The sequence below is a fragment of the Saccostrea cucullata genome, unplaced genomic scaffold, assembly GCF_032062105.1.
Source record: "Saccostrea cucullata isolate Sc308-1 unplaced genomic scaffold, CSIRO_AGI_Scuc_v1 ctg13331, whole genome shotgun sequence".
Taxonomy (NCBI): domain Eukaryota; kingdom Metazoa; phylum Mollusca; class Bivalvia; order Ostreida; family Ostreidae; genus Saccostrea; species Saccostrea cuccullata.
Genome location: NW_026919959.1, coordinates 10,451 through 16,353, shown reverse-complemented (window position 1 = coordinate 16,353; position 5,903 = coordinate 10,451). Strand labels below are relative to the sequence as shown.

Below are 5,903 nucleotides of genomic sequence, written 5' to 3'. Positions count from 1 at the left end.
TTTAAATTCAAAGGAAAAATAATATAATAAATGAAGTACATTTTTTTATATGTCTTGTGTTCGTCTTAATATACTTTGAAATAAAGAGTTATTTGCCCCTCGGTGACAGGAAAGCCCTGGAGTGTTATGACACTCGATGCTGAACATGTATTACGAGACTATGTCAAAAAACTCTAAATAAATATGACGAATATTAAGTTCATATTTTCGTTGCAAAACATGATCCGCTACTAAAGAAATAAATAACTACTGCATACTAGAATTTTTGTTTTAAAATAGAAAAATAATTCTATAGATAATATAATGCCCAGTAATCGCAGATTCAGGGGGCATATAGTTTTTGCCCTGTGCACTCGTCTCTTTGTCTGTTTTTTTGTCTGTAACACCTTTTACATTGCCCATAACTTCTGACTGATAAGAGCATACTTCAGTTGCATTTTCCCCTTTTCTTGGGTAAAAATATTTTGATCTTTTTCTTGGTTTTTGGTCTTCTTTTAAAAACCGTAAGCCTTGTCCATAACTTTAAAAAAGTTATTGCTCGAGCTCTAATATTTCACAAGTTTTTTCCTTGTGATAAGCGTTTCTTGGAAGTTGGGTACGAATATTTCTGACTTTTTTCACCTTGATTTGGTTGTTGGGAGGGACTTCATATTTCACAAGTGCATTCCTTGTGACAAGTCCATCACTTGGATACAAATAATTTTGACCCTTTTATTTTGACCTTGGAGTTTGGCCTAATTTTAAAAACATTTATCAAATGAGCATAGAGAACAAGACATGTCAAATGGTTCAATTGACTGTATGAAAAGCTCTGTTTATGCACTACTAAACGTTGAAAAAATAATCTGCACTGTGTTTTTTGCACAACTTATTAAGCTGCAACATATATAAAAAACCCAAAAAATTTCTAAAAAATGTGGAGCTATTAAAACAATGTGAATAGATTGATCTATTCTGCTGTTTCCTTACACCACTTTACAAGTCATTGAAGTCACATATAATTTGTTTGTGAAAAAAAGATTTTTTTTCAGCTCAAGGTCCTGCTCCTTTTTTAAGTGATGTATTGTCTTCAAAACAAGCAGAAAACACACACACAATCACACGCACAGAGCAACAGAGAGAGAGAGAGAGAGAGAGAAAAAAAATATTAATACTTTTTAGCTGATAGCATATTGCATAACTAAATGACAGACACATGCATTCCAGAAACATTATTACTGCCGAGAGACAGTTATGGTAATTTCAAAATTTATGTTTGCTGCATATCCCTGTATTAAATATGTTGCTCTTTTGTTTGAGATTACACATGAGAAGGAAAATGTTGTGAGTAGCAAAGTATCAGGGACTAAAAAGTCCATCAGCAGAGGCCTCAACCCAGGGGTCATAATGGTATTGACGAAAAAAACCTTAAAAAGAAAAAAACACATCGAATTTTGAAATTAAAATAAAAAATTAAAGCTTTTCAAAGTCAGACTTTAATGAAGGATGAGGCCTTTATAATTAAGAGTCAAAATCAGCAAGCATCGAGCATTTAGTTAAAAAATGTGGAAAGTGGCATAGAAACAGATTTGGTTAAAACTCATATATAAATTTTCAGAACAAAGGGTATGATAGAAAAAAGCAAGCAAAAATAATTTTTCGCATTGTTGCTATGGAAACCACGCGCCTTTCCGATAGCGTGTTTTGTAGTTTATCATGACACTTGAATTTATGGTTAAACAAATACTTTTTTATTACTAGTCATTAAAAAAAGCTTTTTTAAATTATTATTTTATTTATATAAATATACTCTATTTTAGCAACTGTTGATTTTTGAAATTCTCTTCACCTTTTGATAAATATAACTAGTTTTTGGAGGTTTATTTTGCTTTAAAACACAGCAAATTTGAAGTACTTTATAAGAAATCTACAACCACATTAAAGCTTATCAACATAAAATATTTATTAAACAGTATTTGTTCTAGAAGAATCATGAAAAAAATCTGCAGGCAACTAAAGCATTTACATATGATAACTGATTTAAATCCATATTTTCCTGAAACTTTTGCTTCAAATTACCTCCCTTTGGTGTAGCTCTCTAAAACATAGGAGGAATAAACGGTGGTTTGCTTACATTGTTTTCAATAACAATGTACCAGAAGACTTAGTAGAAAATTACAAACTTGGAGCGGTCTGAGCCTCAGTTTTGGCGTTTTCATGGGTCTTAATTATGGTGAGTGATTGATTTTTTTTTCCAGTTACCATTACAACAGTTACTAAAGCATGATTAGCATAAATTAATCATGCAGTAAGATTTGTACACTTGACAATCAAGTGTTTTTGTACATTTTAATTTAATTTAAATAATTCTGATTGATTATATATGTTAGCATTATTTAAGTATTTTATAATATTAAAAAGAAAGATTATGCATGGCTCGAGGAACAAAGAGGAGGGGATGTCCCCCCCCCCTAATATTGCCGATATTAAACAATAATATCAATTTATCATGATAAAATAAATTTAATCCCCCAACTTAGATTGTATGTGGACCTAACGTGAAAAGGTTGGTCAGTCACATCACTGTATCACAAATTATAAAGTTTAATTTTAATTTAGTTTATAATTTTGATTTGTCGTATTCACGGTATGTATGCAACCAAAGTCACTCACCAGCTACAATGATTATAATTCATAAATTGATAGTCTGGTAAATCAAAATTTTGTAAAGAAGATATTTTTATTTAACATTTAAGATAATACCTGCTTTTCACATGAAAAAAAAGATATAATCTATGAAACCAACACTATTATGAAATATTTGTAAAATTGAAAGACTTTTGTTAGGGCGTCCGTAAAAAAAAATGAAAAGGAGGAAGGGGGTTAAATCTGTTACTGTACTTAATATTTTTAGTTTAGGAAAGGGGATTACCTCGGAAGTATTGTGATACAGACAACTGTATAAAGTAGTGTACTAGTGGTAACTGAATTGTAAATATACCACAGCAAAATAATGAATTAAAAAAAAACTTTTTGCTGCTGTCATCCAGTGTTTACCTATAAAAGAAAATTCATGTCCAGCTAACATTTTCTCCGGTACCACTGAACTAATTTAAGCCTACTAGGTTCAAATAATAAGCATCATTAGATTGAAAGCACAAAAATGTTACGAAATGAATATCTATATGCCATTTATTCTTTGGGGGGGGGGGGGGGTAATGGAAAGATATGAAAAACATAATTTAGAGTTTTGACAAAATGACAAAAACCTAGAATCAGTTGACCTTTTTATTATCTAATTTGTGTTGTTCACTTCTGTTTTTAGAATGAAATTCGGCACTTTGAAGTCAAACTCGGGAAGAAGCAGAAACAGAATTGAATGAGCTGATAATTAGAATAACACAGGAAAAACATGTAAATAATACATTAAAATTAGTAGAAACGTTAATTTTTTTAAATAAAATGATAAACCATTGAGATTTCTTGGAATTTAATTGATTTCAATAATCATGCTTGCATTCATCACCATTGTTCAAGCTCAACTAGACATTGATCCTAGTAAATGAAGACAAAGCTGTATAATATTATTACATTTTAATTTTATCACTTTTTCAGATTCCGAGAATACATTATTACAGTACAGGCCCATTGATGCAGGAAGTGAGTGGATAGTACATGTAATACCCTCAGGGAGCCAGAAAATAAATCCATAAATTGTATTCATTAAAGTGGATCAAATAAAAATGTTCAATCCAAAAGTAACATTCTTTGTTTGTCTGTTATCAATTTTGTATCGATGTAAATCTAATGACTATCACTTTTTGGCATGCAGATTCATAATAAGATAGTAGAAGAATCTGAAACATATCTTTATATTCTGCATTTTGAAGTATATGTATCATATATAATTAAAACAAGGTCAATATTAAACTAGAACTGTCCAAATGGGACAAAATACCCCCGCTGGGTTTTGTTTAGAGGTGCTAAATCTTGAATATTTTATGGATCTAAGAGAAGAGAAATGCTAAAACATTTTTAGTGCAAATGTAGTTGCTCATTAATTTTTTATAAATGAAACGAAGGCGCAGCCTAAAAAAAAAGACTTTATATACAGATCAGACACAAATTATTAACTTCTTCTTCAGTGACCTTGAACTTGCATAAATGACTTTGGTATAAAGTCATGACACAAACTCAGGTGTGTATTCAAGTTTTTCAATTATAAACAAGAATTAGGAAATTTTTCTTCTAGTGTCCTTGAACTTCCCCAAATGACCTTTGGTCAAGGTCATGACACACCCTTAGGTCATGGGCAATCTTTGTGTGGAGAAGTAGATTCTAATGTTCCTCTAGAAGAAAGATATGGACCGGACACTTTTGCACAGCTAGACAGACGGACGGTCAAACTGATTCCTATATACCCCCAATCAATCAATTAATTTCAAAACTGACAAAATATTTTTGTGAGAGAAAAAAATGAGGACTAGTTTAATACAAAGCTTTCATTTTAAATATTTCACTTTATAGCATTCTTATAATTTTTTTTAGAGTCAGTTGAAGTTTGAGACATTCATTTATATACATATATAAATAGCCCTTGTAGATTTTCATTTTTGGTACTTAGAGATCTTAGCTGTCATGAAATATTGTTTCTTAATTAGGGCAATTTTGAAAGTGCATGGTGTTGGGTAGGCATAGATAAAACTGCAAGAAAAAAAAAGAAAAGTGGGGAATTTCTCCAAACTCAGGGGGATGGGGCTTTCAGTGAATATCAGGTTACGTTGTGTGTCATCCCCCCCCCTAAGCAACCCAAAACTGATGCCACATGCCTGATTGATATGGTTTTACTTTAAAATTATATGATGTGTCAAAGTGATTCTCTTTTATAAACTAGCATTATTGTGAGCAAGCTCATTAAGTGATTACCCACCCTCCTGCTATTGCATAAAATGTTTTAATTACAAACAAAGGTCCAAATATTTATTTAAAACCTTTTTAAAACTTTGCAATACAGATATACATATCCAAATGAATATGACATATACTCAAGTCATAGGTAGTAAAACCTTTAAATTGTGTAGAGCACAAACTTCCGATTTCTCTTCATTCGAAGTTATAAGAATATGTAAATGTACCAAACTCATATAGTACACTTTTACTGCAGTGACCTTGAAAAAGCTATGTCCTTGAGTCAAGGTCAAACATGTCCAAATGAACTTTGGTCATAGTCATGACAAACCCACAGCTCAAGAACAATCCCTGAGAAGAAATTGTAAGTCTTTCCATTAGAATGGGCAACGATTGCACTATTCCTCTACCAATGACCTTGAAATTTTTCAAATGACCTTGGGTCAAGTTTTGGACACATCTCCAGATCTTAAGCAATCTTAATATCAAGTATGAACGTTCATTGGTGCTTCATTGAAATGTTATGAACATGTAAAAATTTAACATACATATGGAGGGATGAACAAGGTGATTCCTATAAACCCCCCCCCTTTTTTCAAGTTTCGATTGTGATGAATATAAAATTCCTTTTTGAAATAATTGAATGTGCATTTATTTATCAACAATAGTAAAATTATGAGTATGCTTTGATCAGAATCAATATGACCAATATAATGGGCACTGTACATGTAATCAATTACCCCCACCCCTTCAAAATAGCTTAAATAAATGCCAGATTGTCACACATTTTAACCATTTGTAACTTTTTTCTACTAAAGTTGCCTGCAAATTTTATTGTATAGATATGACATATAGATAACCCCTAACAAGATCACAGCATTCATTTTTCCAGCAGTGGTTGTAGATTTCGCATATAAAGTGATAAACATATGTATTTTTTTCAAAATTAATAAGCATTGACGCCATGTTCTTTTCCCGTTGTCATGGCAACAATATCACTACAGAAATTTTGTTTT

At 31.3% G+C, this 5,903-nt stretch overlaps 1 long non-coding RNA gene across 1 annotated transcript; it reads left to right on the top strand.

Annotated features, from left to right (window-relative positions):
* The first annotated feature begins 2,170 nt into the window (after window positions 1-2,170).
* LOC134240952 (uncharacterized) lies at window positions 2,171-3,677 on the top strand. Its single transcript, XR_009986546.1, has 3 exons — window positions 2,171-2,212; window positions 3,305-3,393; window positions 3,595-3,677. It is a non-coding gene; the product is annotated as an uncharacterized LOC134240952 (long non-coding RNA).
* Window positions 3,678-5,903: the final 2,226 nt, after the last annotated feature.